Below are 18343 nucleotides of genomic sequence, written 5' to 3' on the forward strand. Positions count from 1 at the left end.
AGGGGCGGGTCTGTGGGTAGAATGTGGCGGGGCTGTGGGTAGGAGAGGAGGGGCGCGGCTGCGGATAGGAGAGGAGGGGCGGGTCTGTGGGTAGAAAGGGGCGGGGTTGTGGGTAGGAGAGGAGGGGCGCGGCTGCGGGTAAGAGAGGAGGGGCAGGGCTGTGGGTAGAAAGGGGCGGGGCTGTGGGAAGGAGAGGAGGGGCGTGGCTGCGGGTAGGAGAGGAGGGGGCGCGGTTGTGGGTAGTAAGGGCCGGGGCTGTGGGTAGGAGAGGAGGGGCGTGGCTGCGGGTAGGAGAGGAGGGGGTGGGGCGGGGCTATGGGTAGAAAGGGGCGGGGCTGTGGGTAGTAGAGGAGGGGCGGGGCTGCGGGTAGGCGAGGAGGGGGCGGGGCTGCGGGTTGGAGAGGAGGGGGCGGGGCTGCGGGTTGGAGAGGAGGGGGCAGGGCTGTGGGTAGGCGAGGCTGTGGGTAGAAAGGGGCGGGGCTGCGGGCAGGAGAGGAGGGGGCGGGGCTGTGGGTAGAAAGGGGCGGGGCTGCGGGCAGGAGAGGAGGTGGCGGGGCTGTGGGTCGGAGAGGAGGGGGCGGGGCCGCGGGTAGGAGAGGAGGGGGCGGGGCTGCGGGTCGGAGAGGAGGGGGCGGGGTTGTGGATCGGGGAGGAGGGGGTGAGGCTGCGGGTAGGCGAGGAGGGGGCGGGGGCTGCGGGTTGGAGAGGAGGGGGGCGGGGCTGCGGGTAGGCGAGGAGGTCGGTAGAAAGGGGCGGGGCTGCGGGTAGGAGAGGAGGGGGCGGGGCTGTGGGTTGGAGAGGAGGGGGCGGGGCTGTGGGTTGGAGAGGAGGGGGCGGGGCTGCGGGTAGGCGAGGAGGGGGGCGGGGCTGCGGGTAGGCGAGGAGGGGGCGGGGGCTGCGGGTTGGAGAGGAGGGGGCGGGGCTGCGGGTTGGAGAGGAGGGGGCGGGGCTGCGGGTAGGCGAGGAGGGGGCGGGGCTGTGGGTAGAAAGGGGCGGGGCTGCGGGTCGGAGAGGAGGGGGCGGGGCTGTGGCTGTGGGTAGGAGAGGAGGGGGCGGGACCGTGGGTCGGAGAGGAGGGGGCGGGGCCGTGGGTCGGAGAGGAGGGGGCGGGGCTGCGGGTCGGAGAGGAGGGGGCGGGGCTGCGGGTCGGAGAGGAGGGGGCGGGGCTGCAGGTAGGAGAGGAGGGGGGCGGGGCTGCGGGTAGGAGAGGAGGGGGCGGGGCCGCGGGTAGGAGAGGAGGGGGCGGGGCCGCGGGTTGGGGAGGAGGGGGCGGGGCTGCGGGTCGGAGAGGAGGGGGCGGGGCTGCGGGTCGGAGAGGAGGGGGGCGGGGCTGCAGGTAGGAGAGGAGGGGGGCGGGGCTGCGGGTAGGAGAGGAGGGGGCGGGGCCGCGGGTAGGAGAGGAGGGGGCGGGGCTGCGGGTCGGAGAGGAGGGGGCGGGGCTGTGGCGCCCGTGAGCGAGCGGAACATGCGCACTGAAGATTGAGTGCTGTTCGTTCGCTTGAGCGCGAGACGAGTCCGTTGGAGGCAAGAGCGAGTTAAAATTCCGTCAGGCGGCGCCTGCCCCCGGTGAGAGCTGACAGACACACGCCGTGTGCGGCGACGGGAGACCTTCCCTCCCCCCCCCCCCCAACCATACTCCTTTTTAACTCCGATCCAAAGTAGATAAGAGTTAAATCAGAACCGACAAACTTGGGCCTGCGAAAGTGTTTTCCGCTGCGTTTTTTGACAGCTCGAAGTACGTATATCACCTCGTCAACTTTTAACAACTTTGAGCTGAACTTGCCTCGCGAGTGAAGAAAAGTCGCAGAACGCAATGTTTTCGGAGCAGTAACCAAATCCGAAGGGAATATATATACATTTTCTCTGTGACATGTTGCTGCTTGGTTTTTTTTAACGTGGGGGTGCCATCGTGTGAGTTTTTTTTGGTGAGTTGCATTCTTCGCGTGGCTTATCTGCTGCTGTTGCCTTTTATGTTGTGGGAATCGAGCGCAAGCCATTGCAGATTATTCATTGTTTGCAGACGCAGGCTTCGTAACTGGTTGTGATGCATACGAGCCAAAAGCTGAACATTGTCGAGGAAAAAACTGCGCAAAAACAGTGCTTTTCTGTAGGCCGTGCGTGTATGTGATTTCCAGCAGTCCTTTCGCATGGATATAGTTGTCAGGAGTAATTTCATCCCTATAAACAGCTGCTGGAAGTGGCTCGTAATACATTTTTTGTTTTGAAAGAACAACTTTTTTTTTTCCTCCATCACATTCTCGGATGATTTTCTTCTATATATAATTTTATAAGTTGGGACTTATACTCTATAACAGTTGAGAGGATCAACAGAAGATACTGTCTTTAAGAAACATGTTAACTTATCGATCTTCAGAATATCAAGCTGTGAGAATTGGGAATCACCTAGTGTCCGTTTAGGGATCTGGACACGTGAAGTAGCGGCTGATGGGTCGTTGCTTGCTTTGAATTTTCATAGAACAGCTAAAACGATGGCAGTCAGTTAATGTCTAGGGTTCTAGTCTTATTGGGCTTTATAAGCTGTAGCATAAATTGGAATTCAATGCACCAGCGAGGAAATATGTGATTGTTGTTGGGTGCCAATTTGTTACTTGTCTGGGATAGTATATCGGTAGTAGAAACTGCTGTTTTATTTTTTCTTAACTTGCAGTCAGTGTGTCTATCAATGTTTGCCTTTTTAAAAAAAATTCTCTGCAAGTCCTGAAATGGTTAAACATAAGAACATAAGAAATAGGAGCAGGAGTAGGCCAATCGGCCCCTCGAGCCTGCTCCGCCATTCAATAAGATCATGGCTGATCTGATCCTAACCGCCAATCTACTATCACAGAACTATCTCCTGAATCTAACAGAATTAGACACACGAAATAGGAGCAGGATCAGGCTACACGGCCCCATGGCCCGCTCCACTACCCACAGGGCCATGACCGATCCGAACCTAGACTCATGTCCAAATTCCTGCCCGCTCCCCGTAACCCTTAATTCCCTTTACTTCTAGGAAACTGTCTATTTCTGTTTTAAATTTATGTAATGATGTAGCTTCTACAGCTTTTTGGGGCAGCATATTCCATGGACCTACCACCCTCTGAGTGAAGTAGTTCCTCCTCATCTCAGTTTTGAAAGAGCAGCCCCTTATTCTAAGACTATGCCCCCTAGTTCTAGTTTCACCCATCATCGGGAACATCCTCCCCGCATCCACCCGATCCAACCCCTTCACAATCTTATATGTTTCAATAAGATCGCCTCTCATTCTTCTGAACTCCAATGAGCAGAGTCCCAATCTACTCAACCTCTCCTCATATGTCCATCCCCTCATCCCCGGGATTAACCGAGTGAACCTTCTTTGTACTGACTCGAGAGCAAGTATGTCCTTTCTTAAGTATGGACACCAAAACTGTACGCAGTATTCCAGGTGCGGTCTCACCAATACCTTGTACAACTGAAGCAATACCTCCCTATTTTTATATTCTATCCCCCCTAGCAATGAAAGCCAACATTCCATTGGCCTTCTTAATCACTTGCTGCACCTGCATACTAACCTTTTGAGTTTCGTGCACCAGGACCCCCAGATCCCTTTGTACTTCAGTACTTTCCAGTTTCTTGCCATTAAGATAATAACTTGCACTACGATTTTTCCTGCCAAAGTGCATAACCTCACACTTTCCAGTATTGTATTCCATCTGCCAAATCTCTGCCCACTTACTTAGCCTGTCTATGTCCCCTTGCAGGTTTTTTATGTCCTCCTCACTCACTACTTTCCCTCCCATCTTAGTATCATCTGCAAACTTTGATATGTTACACTCGGTCCCCTCCTCCAAATCGTTAATATAGATTGTAAAGAGTTGGGGACCCAGCACTGACCCCTGCGGAACACCACTAGTTACAGCCTTAATATTCTCAGTAATGCCAACCCTGCCATCTCATAAATCATGAGACAAGCTCTTAAATAATTTTTGGTTTTTAAACCACATTAATGGCATTATTTAATCCCTAACCAGTCACAGCTCTTTACAAAAACTATATTACTGCATCTGAAAATGCATTACAAAATTTAAAAAAAAAAAATCCTACCTGTTCTCATCACCCTTCGCGAGTTGGGGTAAATATTCATTTAAAAATCGCGTGTCTCACGATTAATTTGCAAGAGTTGGCATTACTAGTGAAGCATTACCAAATGGAGCGTGGAGAGTGGCACCATGTTGAGTGTGCACTGGGGTACGGCGGTGTCACTGAATTGTTTTGGCACAAGTCCATGGCCAAATTACTCCAGGCAACAGGTTCACAATCTCGCCCATAGGGCAAGTACTAGACTGAGAGCAACAGAGAGAGAGAGGCAACGCCCCCTCCCCTATCCCTGGCCAAATCTGGGCTGAGAGAGGGTAGTTCTAGTTCACTGGGGTATAAGTTCTAGCCTCAGTGAACAATTACAACCACTTTTGGAACATGGCTCAGCCCTGCGACTGACCAGAATGGTGGGTCTCTGTCATCTAAGAAATTTGATGGTGTTATTTATTTTTATGCTTCTTATTTCTCCCATGAGGATTGGGGGAGGGGGAAGAGAGCTAAAGTACTTTGAACAGAAAGTATGTCCATGCACTATTTAACCCTGCAGGTTTGATTTGACGCCATCTGTACCCGGGACATTCCTTGTACGTAGATGTTCGAGACAGGAGGCTGTGTGTGTTCTGATTTCATTACAGAAGGACTTGCTATAATTAGTTTATACCTCAAGACTGTGAAGGAATCCATAGGTAGTTGATGAACATGGGACAGCAAGCGGCCTGAAGTCGTCAGTGCGTCTCGTCGTATTTTTTTCTTACAAATTGTTTTCCACATGTGCATAAAAGGTTTTGTTCCCCCCCCCCGCCCCCCCCCCCCCGCATGCTCAAATCTCGTTACCCTGAAATGTTGGCATTCCAGCGCGAGATCACAAGTGATGCTTTATTTCACTGCAAAATTGCGTCGTGAGAGTTGGCAATACTGTATTACCTTATCGGACCTAGAGAGACATGGCAATGATGAAGCTAAACAATAGATGGAGGAGGAACCTGGGCCAGCAGTAGAGACAGATGGCGTAGTTATATTGTATGTTCCCTGTAAATTTTTTTGGCCCCATGCGGCCCATTCAAAATGCTGTGCATGCACAGTTTTTGCATTGAAATGCCGCCAAGCTGGCTGCGCGGGTTCCCTGCAGCAGTGCGCGACCACGCATCTTACAGGGAATGCTATTTGTTTGACATCCACATGATTTTTTTTATTGAAATGCAAGCAGGCAGTGATGAGTTATACTGTGCTGCACTGTCTGAAAGAAAGAACTTGCAGTTATATAACGCCTTTCACAACCTCAGGACATTCCAAAGCATTTCACAGGCAATTAAATACTTTTTGAAGTGTAGTCACTGTTGTAATGTAGGGAAACATGGCAGCCAATTTGCACACAGCAACGTCCTTCAAACAGCAATAAGATAATGACCAGATAATCTGTTTCAGGGAAGTTGGTTGAGGGATAAATATTGACCAGGACACTGGGAGAAATGTCCACCTGAGAGAGCAGACAGGACCTCGGTTTAATTGTCTCATCCTAAAGACAGCACCCTCCCAACAGTGCAGCACTCCCTCAGTACTGTACTGAAGTGTCAGCCTAGATTATGTACTCAAATCTCTGGAGTTTAAAAAAAGTGTTCCTGGGATGTGGGCGTCGCAAGGCCAGCATTTATTGCCCATCCCTAATTGCCCTCGAGAAGCTAGTGGTGAGCTGCCTTCTTGAACCTCTGCAGTCCGTGTGGCGAAGGTACTCCCACACTGCTGTTAGGGAGGGAGTTCCAGGATTTTGACTCGGCAACTATGAAGGAATGGCGATATATTTCCAAGTCAGGATGGTGTGTGACTTGGAGGGGAACTTGCCGCTGATGGTGTTCCCATGTGCCTGCTGCCCTTGTCCTTCTAGGTGGAAGAGGTCGCGGGTTTGGGAGGTGCTGTCGAAGAAGCCTTGGTGAGTTGCTGTAGTGCATCTTGTAGGTGGCACACACTGAAGCCACAGTGCGCCGGTGGTGGATTGGAGTGAATGTTTAAGATGGCGTATGGGCTGCCAATCAAGCGGGCTGCTTTGTGTCGCGCTTCTTGAGTGTTGTTGGAGCTGCACTCATCCAGGCAAGTGGAGAGTATTCCATCACCCCTTACTTGTGCCTTATAGATGGTGGAAAGGCTTTGGGGAGTCAGGAGGTGAGACACTCGCCGCAGAATACCCAGCCTCTGACCTGCTCTTGTGGCCACAGTATTTATGTGGCTGGTCCAGTTAAGTTTCTGGTCAATGGTGACCCCCAGGATGTTATTGGTGTGGGATTCGACAATGGTAATCCCGTTGAATGTCAAGGGGTGGTGGTTAGACTCTCGCTTGTTGGAGATGGTCATTGTCTGGCACTTAAGTGGTAGGTAACATTTGCGCCACTTATCAGCCCAAGCCTGAATGTGGGGATTGTACACCCAACCTTCTGACTCAGGTGAGAGTGCTACCACTGAGCCAAGACTCTGAAGTTTTCTACACATACATACTTAAATACACATGCAGAACCCTCGTTCAGTGACGTCTAACTGCTAGTGAAATTTTTAATCTTTGAAAAGGGCTAAAAGGAGAGTTGTCTTGTGATATTAGAAAATTAAGATCCAGAAAATCATCTGGATGTTTACTTGGCTTTGCACGAGTTGCAATTAAACTGCAACCAGTACAAAGACAAAGCATTGTTAAGTGGAAACTACTTCATGCCCAATGTAGGAGTTTTATTGCATCAGAGACACTGCTGTGTTGGACTTGGGCTTGCAAGAGAGGATCGTCCAGAAAGAAAGATGCTGGGTGAAATCAGACCGAGACCAAAACCTCAGAGGGATGATGCTGTGTGGGACCAGAATCTGAGGGGGAGAGAGAGAGAGAGAGAGAGGGGAATGATGCGGCACAGGACCTGGTTGCAGAGGACAGAAGCATGCACCTGTTGGAAACAATGATGCCACATTATCAATCTGGCGCACTATTGCTGAAGTGCTTTAGAAGTGGATTAAAATGGCTTTGTGCATATTTGTTGGGTTGATGTTTTGCAGCACTGAATAATAGATTTCAAGTACTAAAAACATATTTGTTGGAACTGTTCCATGCAGTAATATAAATCAGTTTCAGCTGTCAACTAAGGATAGTTGTGGGCTGCAGTTATACTGCAGTAACTGGCCTCAGGCTGGTATCTATGGTTTGTGATGTACAGCTTGTAGAATAGTAATGCTGTCAACTGCACAGCAATGTGGATAGTACTATCGTCAGTGTTAAAGAAACCTTGCACTTAGATATATGTGCAAATGCTGCTTTCCTTGGGCAGTCATTTCTTACTGGAAGCTGGGAAAGGTTTCAGTGTGATTGGGAGTTGGTTATGCCACCATTTTTGTGTCTGTGCACCTAATACTGCTTTACATCAGTGCAAAAGTAGATAGTATAATAAATTGCCTGCAAATCCTGTTAATTACTTCCATTCACTCCAATCTGTGGTGCTCTATAAAATTGAAGTGAATGGATGTAATTTAAAAGAAGAATATGCTGAATTTGGATTTTATGCCTATGGATGTGTGAAAATAAGGATTGGTTTGGTATCATATATCTCCTAAGTTTGCCAGTTCTCAGCCAGCTGCTCACAAGAAGGTACACTGGATACCTCTTGCTTGGATCCCTGAGATGAGGTTCTTAAAAGGGCACCATTTTGGCAAAAGTGTTCAGTGAAGTCTTTGTTTGTTTTACAGTTAAAACAGTGATATAAATTTAATTTAAACACAATATATCATTGATGTATCATGTCATTGTTGAAAAATGCTACAGGACTGTTCTGACTCATCTTCCCAAATCAACAAAATCTACTAAACTTCTTTTCATGAAGACCGTGCCACTTTAAATACTATACTTAAACTGGCCAGCAGTTGGAGTGCTATGGGTGCCATCTGCTGGTAGCAGTAGTACTTTTTGTGAAAATTATGGAACAATACTTCTGCTTGGAAATTTTGAGTGGCAGTAGTGAAATTGGTATGGGTATTTGCATGATAACTTAGATGTGAGTTACCACATCAGCAGCTTGCATGCAATCTAAAAAGTCATTTCATATGCAAAAGTAATTCCTCCTTGCTGTCCTGTTTACAATGTACAAATGTGGAAAGTTCTTTGTGAAAATGTGCAATTTGTTTAAAAAAAAAAAGTTTTTGAGTTTGCAAAAGCATCATTATAACTAGAAACACCAGAGTTTATTATTGTGTTTTATTTTAAAGTTTTATGATTTGTATGTATTTGTATTATTAAAATCAATAGAATTCACATATAAAGAGTAGTTCCAGTGAAATACTTGCGTGATTTGAAATGTCGATCAGTGGACTTTCCCTTTTAAGAAATTTGTGCTCACCCTCTTAATCATGATGTAACAGCACATCAGGGGTTCCGACCCATGTTTTTTTGTTTTAAATGGTTGGACATATGTTTTAGATTAGTTCTGTGGCAGCTGTGGGTTAGCGTCAAATTTGGAGAAAAGAAAGTGCTATTGCACACAAGGTTTTATATCGTTTTTCTTTGGTTTGATGTGTCTGTTGAACCTTTTCCAATGTTTTGTAGTGATTTAAAAAAATACTTTAAAGTCTCTTTTTAGATGCACAATAGGAATTTCAAAATTGTCCTTATTAGATGATGGAATGATTCAGAAAATGTGTAGCAGATCAGAGGTAGGATGTTTGGCACCACCATCCAAAAATAGTGCACTAGAAACTTACCCTACCCAATAGGCAGTGCAGGTAAATTTTAATTTATTCAAGTAAAGTTAATAAAAACAACCAGGAACAGTTTTTGTTTTAGTGTATGTAACCAATGAGAGGTACACAATAAGGTTTCAATAATTAACAGCTGGACATAACCTATATTTACTGTTACGTGATAACTCAATAGCAGTTTTGTATATAAATGTACATTTTAGTATTATAATTTGCATTCTTTTAATATGTTCATTGTTTTAACTGCTGCCTACGTACAAAACAATTTTATAACTCTGGAGCCAGAAAAAACATTAAAAGAAGGGCAGTACCCAGCTTTTAACTTGCGTGGCCATTAATTGTGCTCGTACAAAGATTTGAGTAGGAAATACCGAAAATGATTCCTTTCTCTCTGGGTCAGCTGGTTACTCCTGTCTCCCTTGGGCAACTGTTTGTCATCTTTTCATTGCTACAGTCTTCAGTTTAAAAACTAATATTCAAACTTCAGTAGTGCAACAACTTTAAACAGCAGAAGTACAATTTTAATTTGGAATGAACAACACAGTTGGACTGTTAGTTGAATTATTCATAATTATTTTGCAAACACAAAACTAAATCTTGGTTCTTTTATCGGCCAGTATTGAACTGTTAATGTTACAGTTCTGGGTTGTTTGTTTTTGGTACAGTCAGTTTTTTATTAATGCTCATTTGATGGGCTGAGTTACAAGTAATTTTAGACTTTTAAGCCCTTGCCTGCTTTGAGGCTTGGGAGGAGGGAACTGCTGTAATCTGTTCCACTCAACAGCAATAAATCACACAATTCTAGGTAGCAGTATGGCTAAGTTCATGGTAAATATGCTTCAATTTTGATTGCTTTTTGTTTGTTGCATTGAGATGATTCTGACTAATACTCCGCGATTTTGTAAGGTGGTCTTCAGTAATTTTCAAATGAGCCCATTTTTATATGTTTCTTCTCTCCTAATGAGAAGGTGTTGACTCTTGCGGGGATAAAGCTCCATGCGCAAGTCATCCCACTGGTAGTTCACCCAAGTACAGGAAACTCTCTGGTATCCGGCACCGACGGTACCGGGATGGTGCTGGTTGATTAAAAATTCCGGATGACGGAGAGGGTTATCTACCGAGGCTATTTTTAACAAACAAAGAGTCAGATTCCTGCTATTGAGGTGTTTGGACTTCTGACAGCACCAAGAAGCCGAGTAGTGGCAGTTTGGAGAACTACCCCCACTGACTAACTCGGCCACCGCGGGAGACTTGGACTTGGCAACAATTCCGGTTATTGAGGTGTTGTTTTCGGAGTATGAATTTTGCCGGTTAATAGAGAATTCCGGATATTTAGGTGCCGTTTAAACGAGAGTTTCCTGTAGTGAGTTTGGGCAGACCATTTGACCACAGTGGACAGCTGAGCCAAACCCTATTCTCACCCGATGTTCCATGTGTCTGCAAGTTACAGTGAGGGTCACTGGATAATGATTAGGGGTGAGAACTCGAGGCCAATTATAGGATCCAACTGGTGCCTCAGCTAAGATCAACTGATAAACCAAAAAATTGAATTTGGGGCTTTCTGATCTGTGTGGCTTTCTGACCAAAATGTTTACTTTTTTTCTTGACTTTAATTGAACATTCATGCCTAATGTATGTTTCATATATTTTATTCAGCTTGTACATTTTATGATTTCATGTAAAAAGTATTAGCCTGGCTAAGTTGGTAGCACTCACATTTCTAGGTCAGAAAGATATGGATTGGAGTCCGACTCCAGGACTTAAGTACATAAACTAGGTTGGCGCCTCAATGCAGCTCCTAAGGAATGCTGCATTGTTAGAGATGCTGTCCTTCAGATGAGGCGTTAAACTGTGGCTGCGCCTGCCTGTGGTTGTTCAAGTAGATGTAAACGATCCTGTGCTACTATTTGAATAGTAGGAAAATCTGTTGGTGTGTTGGGCAGCATTCCTCCCTCAACAAGCACTATCAAAAACAAATTCACTCTGGTATGTACTTGGCTTTGGTCGATTTGGCTGCTAATGTTTACTTGCATAACAGTGACTATACTTCAAAAAGTAATTCATTGGATGTGAAGTGCTGTGGAACATTGTGATAGATGTGGTACGTACTATATAACTGCAACTTCTTTCTAACTTCATTTATAATTAAGATATTTACATTGAATTGAGATGTCAACCCTTTTTTTATTCGTTCATCAGATGTGGGCATCGCTGGCAAGGCCAGTATTTATTGCCCATCCCTAGTTGCCCTTGAGAAGGTGGCGGTGAGCCGCCTTCTTGAACTGCTGTAGTCCTTCTAGTGAAGGTACTCCCACAGTGCTGTTAGGGAGGAACTTCCAGGATTTTGACCCAGCGATGATGAAGGAATGGCGATATACTTCCAAGTCAGGATGATGTGTGACTTGGAGGGGAACTTGGAGGTGGTGGTGTTCCCATGCGCCTGCTGCCATTGTCCTTCTAGGTGGAAGAGGTCACGGGTCTGGGAGGTGCTGCTGAAGAAGCCTTGGCGAGTTGCTGCAGTGCATCTTGTAGATGGTACACACTGCAGCCACGGTACGCCGGTGGTGGAGGGAGTGAATGTTTAAGGTGGTGGATAGGGTGCCAATCAAGTGGGCTGCTTTGTTTTGGATGATGTCGAGCTTCTTGAGTGTTGTTGGAGCTGCTCTCATCCAGGCAAGTGGAGAGTATTCCATCACACTCCTTACTTGTGCCTTGTAGACGGTGGACAGGCTTTGAGGAATCAGGAGGTGAGACACTCTCCACAGAATACCCTGCTATGTTGCCACAGTATTTATGTGGCTGGTCCAGTTAAGTTTCTGGTCAATGGTGACCCCCAGGATATTGATGGTGGGGGATTCGGCGATGGTAATGACGTTGAATGTCAAGAGGCGGTGGTTAGACGCTCGCTTATTGGAGCTAGTCATTGCCTTGCGCTTGTGTGGTGCGAATGTTACCTGCCACTTATCAGCCCAAGCCTGAATGTCGTCCAGGTCTTGCTGCATGTGGGCATGGACTGCTTCATTATCTGAAGAGTTGCGAATGGCACTGAACACTGTGCAATCATCAGCGAACATCCCCACTTCTGGCCTTATGATGGAGGGAAGATCATTGATGAAGCAGCTGAAGATGGTTGGGCCTAGGACTCTGCCCTGAGGAACTCCTGCAGCGATGTCCTGGGGCTGTGATGATTGACCGCCAACCACCACAACCATCTTCCTTTGTGCTAGGTATGACTCCAGCCAGTGGAGAGTTTTCCCCCTGATTCCCATTGACTTCAGTTTTATTACGGCTCCTTGATGCCACACTCGGTCAAATGCTGCCTTGATGTCAAGGGCAGTCACTCTCACCTCACCTCTGGAATTCAGCTCCATTGTCCATGTTTGGATGAAGGCTATAAAGAGGTCTGCAGCCGAGTGGTCCTGGTGGAACCCAAACTGGGTATCAGTGAGCAGGTTTTTGGTGAGTAAGTGCTGCTTGATAGCACTGTCGATGACAACTTCCATCACTTTGTTGATGATTGAGAGTAGACTGATGGGGCGGTAATTGGCCGATTGGATTTGTCCTGCTTTTTGTGGACAGGACATACCTGGGCAGTTTTCCACATTGTCAGATAGATGCCAGTGTTGCAGCCGTACTGGAACAGCTTGGCTAGAGGCGTGGCTAGCTCTGCAACACAAGTCTTCAGCCGACAGCCAAGATGTTGTCGGGGCCCATAGCTTTTGCTGTATCCAGTACGCTCAGCTGTTTCTTGATATCACATGGAGTGAATCGAATTGGCTGAAGATTGGCTTCTGTGATGGTTTGGACCTCCGGAGGAGGCCGACATGGATCATCCACTCGGCACTTCTGGCTGAAGATGGTTGCAAACGCTTCAGCTTTGTCTTTAGCACTCGTGCTGGGCTCCACCATCATTGAGGATGGGGATATTCATGGAGCCTCCTCTTCCCGTTAGTCCACCACCATTCACGACTGGATGTGGCAGGACTGCAGAGCTTTGATCTGATGCGTTGATTGTGGGATCACTTAGCTCTGTCTATAGCATGCTGCTTCTGCTTTTTAGCATGCATGTAGTCGTGTGTTGCAGCTTCCCCAGGCTGACACAGCATTTTTAGGTATGCCTGGTGCTGCTCCTGGCATGCTCTTCTGCACTCCTTATTGAACCAGGGTTGGTCCCCTGGCTTGATGGTAATGGTAGAGTGAGGGATATGCTGGGCCATGAGGTTACAGATTGTGGTGGAATACAATTCTTCTGCTGCTGCTGGTGACCCACCGCGCCTCAGGGATGCCCAGTTTTGAGCTGCTAGATCTGTTCTGAATCTATCCAATTTAGCACGGTGGTAGTGCCATAACATGATGGAGGGTGTCCTCAGTGTGAAATCAGGACTTTGTCTCCATAATGACTGTGCGGTGGTCACTGCTGCCAATGCTGTCATGGACAGATGCATCTGCGTCGGGTAGATTGGTGAGGACGAGGTCAAGTAGGTTTTTCCCTCGTGTTGGTTCTCTCCCCACCTGTCGCAGGCCCAGACTGGCAGCTACGTTCTTCAGGACTCGGCCAGCTTGATCTGTAGTGGTGCTACCGAGCCACTCTTGGTGATGGACATTGAAGTCCCCCAACCAGAGTACATTCTGTGCCCTTGCTACTCTCAGTGCTTCTTCCAAGTGGTGTTCAACATGGAGGAGTACTGATTCATCAGCTGAGGGTGGGCGGTAGGTGGTAATCAGCAGGAGGTTTCCTTGCCCATGTTTGACCTGAAGCCATGAGATTTCATGGGGTCTGGGGTCAATGTTGAGGACTCCCATGGCCACTCCTTCCCGGCTGTCTACCTCTGTGCCGCCACCCCTGGTGGGCCTGCCCTGCCAGTGAGACAGGACATACCCAGGGATGGTGATGGAGGAGTTTGGGACATTGGCTGAAAGGTATGGTTCTGTGGGTATGACTATGTTAGGCTGTTGTTTGACTGGTCTGTGTGACAGCTCTCCCAATTTTGGCACAAGTCCTTAGATGTTGTTGAGGAGGACTTTGCTAGGTCGACTGGGCTGGGTGTGCTGTTGTTGTGTCCATAGCCGGTGCTGAAGTCGATGCCGGGCGGTCTGTCCGGTTTTATTCATATTGTTTTTCGTAGCAGCTTTTTACAACTGAGTGGCTTGCTAGGCCACTTCAGAGGGTAGTTAAAAGTCAACCACATTGACCTGGTCCTTACCTGGCCTGGCCTATATGTGATGCCTAAAGGACATTTAGGCATCACCAGATTTTTTTTACGACAATCTCATAGTTTCATGGTCACCATTACTGATGGTAGCTTTTTATTCCAGATTTATTTAATTAACGAAATCTAAATTCCTCAGTTGCTGTGGTGGGATTTGAACACCTCCGGATTATTAGTCCAGTAACATAACCACCTTCTTCTTCTTAGGCAGTCCCTCGGAACCGAGGATGACTTGCTTCCACATTAAAAATGAGTTTGCAGGTGTCTGATGAGTCCAATGCGGGACCTACAGTCTCTGTCACAGGTGGGGCAGACGGTGGTTGAAGGGGCGGGTGGGTGGAGTGCTTGGGGGTTGATGATGCGCTCCTTGCGCTGTCTGCGCTTGGCTTCCGCCTGCTCCCGGCGAAGAGACTCGAGGTGTTCGGCGCCTTCCCGGATGCTTCTCCTCCACTTTGTGCGGTCTTGGGCCAGGGATTCCCAGGTGTCGGTGGGGATGTTACACTTTTTCAAGGAGGCTTTGAGGGTGTTCTTGAAGCGTTTCCTCTGCCCACCTGGGGCTCTCTTGCCATGCCGGAGCTCCGAGTAGAGCGCTTGTTTTGGGAGTCTCGTATCAGGCATGTGACCCGTCCATCGGAGCTGATCGAGTGTGGTCAAAGCTTTGATGCTGGGGATGTTGGCCTGAGCAAGAACACTGACGTTGGTGCGCCTATCCTGCCAATGGATTTGCAAGAACTTGCAGAGGCAGCGTTGGTGGTACCTCTCCAGTGCTTTGAGGTGCCTGCTGTACATGGTCCATGTCTCTGAGGCATACAGCAGGGTGGGTATCACTGCTGCTCTGTAGACCATGAGCTTAGTGCCGGGTTTGAGGTCCTGGTCTTCAAACACTTCCTCAGGCGACCGAAGGCTGCACTGGCACACTGAAGGCGGTGTTAGACTTCGTCGTCGATGTCTGCCCTTGTTGACAGTAGGCTCCCCAGGTATGGAAAGTGGTCCACATTGTCCAAGGCGTTGTTGTGGATTTAGGTAATCGGGGGGCGGTACTGTGTGGCGGTGGCAGGTTGGTAGAGGACCTTTGTCTTACGGATGTTTAGTGTAAGGCCCATGCTCTCATACGCTTCGGCGAAGGTGTTGACGATGGCTTGGAGTTCGACCTCCCGAGTGAGTGCAGACGCAAGCGTCATCTGCATACTGTAATTCGACGACAGAGGATGGGACGACCTTGGATCTGGACTGGAGGTGACGGAGGTTGAACAGTTTCCCGTTTGTTCTGTAAATTAGCTCCACTCCAGCAGGGAGCTTACTGAGGGTGAGATGGAGCATTGCAGCAAGGAAGATCGGGAAGAGCGTTGGTGCGATGACACAGCCTTGCTTGACCCCGGTCCATACGTGAATTGGGTCTGTGGTGGAACCGTTGGTCAGGATCACGGCTTGCATGTCATCGTGAAGCAGGCAGAGGATGGTGACAAACTTTTGAAGGCAGCCGAATTTGAGGAGGACATTCCATAATCCCTCACGGTTGACGGTGTTGAAGGCCTTTGTGAGATCAAAGAAGGCCATGTACAGTGGTTGGTGCTGTTCCCTTCATTTCTCTTGTAATTGATGTGCGGTGAAGATCATGTTCATTGTGCCTTTTAGTGGGTGGAATCCGCATTGCGACCCTGGGAGGAGCTCTTCGGCCACTGGGAGAAGGCAATTGAGGAGGATTCTTGCGATGATTTTCCCTGTGGCAGACAGCGGGGAAACTCCTCTGTAATTACCGCAATCGGACTTGTCACCTTTCTTGAAGATGGTCACAATTACGGTGTCTGAGATCCCCTGGCATGCTCTCCTCCTTCCAGATAAGAGAAATGAGTTCATGAATTCGCGCCAGTAGTGCTTCTCCGCCATGCTTTAGTGCCTCGGTAGGGATTCCATCTGCTCTTGAGGCCTTGTAAGGGGGGCAGCTTTTAACTGATTTATGGTAATTTACCTGGCCAGCAGCCTTTGCCTCCTGAGCTCTGACCAATTCCAACCTTTTACCTGGTTTACGGTAATTCACCTGGTCAGCAGGCTTTTGCTGCTGCACTCTAAACCAATTTACAAACAGCGGTTTCGAATCGCTACCCCTCCTTCAGTTCTGAGTGGAGGAACTTATAATTAATGATATTAAAATGGACAAGTGTTTGGATGAGAGAAAAACCAAGTTTTATTACCTAAATAAACTACAATCAAAAGAATAAACTATACCACACGAACACAGTAATTACAGTAAAACTATATAACGGGGTTGCAGACGGCGAAAACGAGGGATAAAATGGCTCCAATGTTACTTAAACAATCTTAGCAATTACCCTCAAATCACCACCCCCTAACTCCTGCTAGGTTGCCTTGCCGAGGAGTCAGAACACCCTGCTCACCTCTGGTCCAGCGAAGTAAAGAGTGATAGCTTCTCAGCAGCTATCTTTATACCTGGTGAGCCCCCTGCCGTTCTGCCCTGCAAGGGCTGTGTGCAAAATTCCCCGTCCAAAGGGTCCAATACACAAGAGAAAGCAGTGATTGGCCAACTGAGTGGTTGGACTGGGTTAATGTGTCTTCCGGAGCTCCCTGGGCTGAAACAAAAGGGAAATACAACTGCTCTATTGTCCAGAATGCTAGGTGATTTAGACCCATTCAGTTCTTAAACGGATCCCATTCAAGATACAAAAGTCTCTTCTGCAGTTTAGATGTATCCACTCGATATACAAACAAATGCTAATAGCATTCAATTGCTTTGTAAACAAAGCATTGTCCTGTGGTAATGTTTTGTCTTCATTGAACCTTACTTCCAGACACAGAAAGCTGCTTTCCAAGCCCCTTTGTCTTCGGCCATGTGGTGCGACAGCCATTTTTACCCCTGGAAATTTAAAAGCACAACGACCAGGGATTCTTTAATCAAAAAAATGAATCTTCAGAACTGTAAATTATTGCGAATTCTTACAGCCTTGTTGTTCTTCAGTTGTCGGATGGCCTTTTCAACCTCATGCCGGGCTGGGGTTGTGCTGAGATGGTGGCGGGTAGCATGCTGCGGGATGGAGTTGAGGGCACTGGTGTCGAAGACAGAGTCGCGGTTATGGAGATCTTCAAAGTGCTCCTTCCAGCGGGCACTGACTGCTTCCCTGTCCTTGATGAGTACCTCTCCGTTCTTGGCCCGCAGTGGGGTAGGACCTTGGGTGCTCGGGCTGTAGATGGCCTTGACTGTGCTATGCTACCGTTCCCGATCTAAATCAAGACCAAGTACAATATTTGGATCAAGCAAGGTTGGAGGGTGGGGATAATTAAATTGCATGAAGGAGAGAAGGTTAGGAGGCAAATAGGAAGATGAGAGAGTAGAAGTGAGTGGGTTGAGGGAAAGGAACAACAACAAGCATTTATTTAGTGCCTTTAACGTGGAAAAACATTCCAAGGCACTTCACAGGAGCGTAATCAGACAAAAATTGACCGAGCCAAAGAAGGAGATATTATGATGGGTGAGTAAAAGCTTGGTCAAAGAGGCAGGTAGGTACGGTGAGGGAGACAAGTGAGGAGAAGGGGAGAGAGCGGGGATAAAAGGGAGGGAGAGGAGCATGGGGAAGATAAGGAAGAGGATGGGGAGGTTAGCTTTAGTGGGGAATGAAGATGTTGTCAGGTGAAGAGGAGGATTCTGGTCACCAAAACAATGATCAGTGGGTGGCTGAGCTGTGTGGGGATTGTTTAGATGCACTCAGTTAACATGCGTGGACTGTGATCACCAAACCAGTGATCATTATGAGAAGCGGATGTTGCTTGGTTGAAGATGATTTGCTCCAAACATCTAGGTACTTTTCTGGGGGGGAGGGGTAGAGCTTCACTCTAGTTCTGCTCTGTGTGGAGAAGCTTTGGATGTTTTTCAAATATGTGCTCATTGCAAGGTGGGGTGTAAATTGGGGAATGGTTACGATACATTAGCTCCATGGATTTCATTGTTTGGAGGGAGGATTGTGCTTCCCTTGCTCGGTGGAGGGGGAGGAATAGAGGGGCTTGGCTGTGGCTTTGTGGCCTCTTGATAGTGTTTCTGCTCAGTGGTTTTGATGTGTGGTTTGTTGCAATTTCGCATTTCTTGCTCAGGGTGGGGTGGTGGGGTGGGGGCAGTGCATTAATTCTCCAATTTTGCACATATTTGTTGGGGCGAACGGTGTGTGAGGTTGGCCTCCAGACCTCTATTTCAGCTCAGTTTGGGGGGGGGGCGTGTGGGAAGGATGATCAGAATGTGTGTGTTTGTTGTCATGTCTGGAGATCATCTGAGGGGGGTGGGTGGTGTTGCCCACTGCTAAAGAAAGAAAGATAGACTTGCATTTATATAG

At 47.9% G+C, this 18343-nt stretch overlaps 1 protein-coding gene across 8 annotated transcripts in view; it reads left to right on the forward strand.

The window, feature by feature from the left end:
- Positions 1-18343, forward strand: part of tgfbr3 (transforming growth factor, beta receptor III) — a 245155-nt gene that overhangs the window by 5581 nt on the left and 221231 nt on the right. For 5 of the 8 annotated variants that reach the window (XM_085983357.1, XM_085983362.1, XM_085983361.1 and 2 more), the window contains exon 1: positions 1574-1925. The exons of 1 other annotated variant lie outside the window; for it this stretch is intronic. The gene's annotated coding sequence lies outside the window, so the exon portion shown is untranslated. 2 more of the 8 variants (XM_085983360.1, XM_085983359.1) reach the window with 2 other exon arrangements.

This window comes from Somniosus microcephalus, chromosome 3, assembly GCF_052327205.1.
Source record: "Somniosus microcephalus isolate GS21.2 chromosome 3, FLI_Smic_1.0, whole genome shotgun sequence".
Classification (NCBI taxonomy): domain Eukaryota; kingdom Metazoa; phylum Chordata; class Chondrichthyes; order Squaliformes; family Somniosidae; genus Somniosus; species Somniosus microcephalus.